Genomic DNA, 2,672 nt, shown 5'->3' on the forward strand with positions numbered 1-2,672 from the left:
TAAAATACATGAAAATTTGATGGAATTTCTTTTATACAATTTTGCTTATACACTAATTTACATTTTATTTAGATACTTCCTTATAATATTATGTATTTCTTTTCCTAGAATAAGGGATTTAAAAATTTTCCATAAACAGTAAAATAACTGTAACTACAACAAAACATTCAAAATTTTATAATGCAAAAATAAATTTGCGCTTACCTGCGTGATCATCACAGCTCATACAGGTCAAATAATTAGGCATTAATGAGCAAAACTCATTTTTCCATAACTAATTTTCAAGGTTTTAATTTGTGATTTTCTTTTTAAAGGAAAATGAAAATTTTTATAAAATTCCATTACTAATAAAATCCATCAATATCAATATTTTCATATTATTACGTATATATTTTATATTATAATAAAAATTTTCTCAAATATGATTTTTTAAATATAAATAATAAATATAAGTTATTTAAAATGTGAATTTTTTATTTAATATAAAAAATATTTAATAATAACATATTTAATAATAATGTATATTATAATACATATTTAATAATAAAATAAATTTTATGTAATAAAATAAAACAAAAAAACATGTTTTTAATTTTCTGCATAGAACACCAAAAAAAAAAAAAACAAAAACGTACAAACGAAGCAAATGCTTTCATCCCTCAAATAATTTGTGTGATGCACGTTTGTTTGCATTTTGCGCTCTCACTTCACCTTTTGCTTCCGAAGTCTTCGAAGTCTTCGAAGTTTTTCACTACATTTAAACTTCGAAGACTTCGAGAACAAAAACTCACAAAAACTTCGAAGTTTTTTCCAACTTCGAAGACTTCGTTGAAATGCGAATATTCGAATATTCGAAGAACTTCGAATTTTTAAAAACTTCGAATAATGTGAACAGCACTAGTACGAAGACCATTAGTAGTACATTCATCAATATTGCCAAATTTAATACAGGTACAAGTGTTAATGTATTCTAACTTAGTTTGTTAAGAAAATCATTCAACACTTAAATGAAAAACATACCAGATTGATATATGCGAAGTGTGCCGCTTTCAACTGCACCAATCAGCTTTATCGATTGCTCCAAATATTTCTAAATTATCTGACTGACCCACAGTAAAATTTTTCATCTTTGGACATAATTTCATGTTAAGACATTTGAGGCAAAATTAATCGAAATGAGTGTGTTAAGCGGAATTATAATAAATTACTTTCAATCTAAATAATGTTAAACTATTCAGCACTGCTACCATTGCCCCAAAACCCATAAATAAATCAATTCGGTATTGCAGATTAATACAGGCAATTTTAGGGGAAGACACTGAAGTTTTTTGAATACGATTTGAATACAATATAAAGGGTAAATTACATATTAAAATGTGATTGAGATAAGCCTGACTGAGGGCTTCAACAATCACCACTATCTTACCGAAATGTTTTTCTTTCAATTCAGGTAATTTTTGAAAAGATAGGTTTAAATTTAGAGATTATTAAGTTTAATAACTTATCGTGTAGCCATACAATTATGATTAATTATTTATGTTATTTGACATCCTGTCATCTTAAATATATCAAAATGTTTTGTGACTGAACTCATAGCACAACTTATTTATTCACCTGTTTCCGTGCTGGTCAGTATAAAGAATATTCTTTTTTAAATACCTTACTCGCTACCCTCGTCGAAGCAGAAAACAGTTAAGTTTTGCTACGGTAGCAAAAATTAAAGCCTCAAATTTGCACTGAAATATTTGCTACCAAATTTACACAAAGCAGTACCGCAAAGTCTGTGGTGGCTCAGAGCGCACAAAGCGACCAAGAAACCAAGAAACCGAAAAATCACCACCTTCCACTTATCATCGAAGTGAAATCAGTGCCAAAGGCTTAATACCACTTTTCAACGCGGAGGTGGGTGCTTTCCTTGGTAGCAAGCGCTGTAAGTATGCGAAGACAAGCGAACTCGGGTTAAGTCAAGTCCAATTGAGTGGCTGGAGTAGATTTGGCAATAGTAGATGTATGTGCTGTCTGTGTGCTGTGCAATTTTCAGGTTATCACCGAAATACGCTTACGCCAGCTTAATGAAGACGCTGCCAGCTGCAGTAAACCTGACAGTTTAGGACTTCTCTTCTTGGACATGTGAAGGTATATTGTGTGTGAAATACACGCTGACCAAGAGCGAAATTGGAATTGTGCAACCAACAAATGAAGCGAACAAATGAAGACCAAATGGAACGACGTTTTCATTTTTGCTGAAACTGATAAATTGCTTAGATTTCTTCAGTATTGTGGATTCTTTTCTTGGCTTTGTTGTGTGTTTATAGAAGCTTGTCACATAACAGCAGGTGAAGAGGCGTTACGTTTTAATAGCGCATAGTAATGGCACATATTAGAGTACCAGTAGTCAAAGCAGTAGTAGTAGTAATCCGCTTGAAGTTGTTGTTGTTCCAATTTGCTGTTGCCATACATGGTGATGGTACGGCACCTCAATGGCTTGTCGGCGGCTATATGTATTCCATTTGTTGTATGTTGTAGAACTATCAGCTAAATCAGCAGTAAGCGCCAACAGCACCACTCACGGCTGAATGACAGGACTTTTGTAGATACTTTCAAGCGCTTGACAAGTGTGTTGACTTTAATTGAGATTTGTTGCTGTTGGTGCTGCTGTTGCTTGTGTTGTT

Source organism: Teleopsis dalmanni, chromosome 1 (genome assembly GCF_002237135.1).
Source record: "Teleopsis dalmanni isolate 2A chromosome 1, ASM223713v2, whole genome shotgun sequence".
NCBI lineage: Eukaryota > Metazoa > Arthropoda > Insecta > Diptera > Diopsidae > Teleopsis > Teleopsis dalmanni.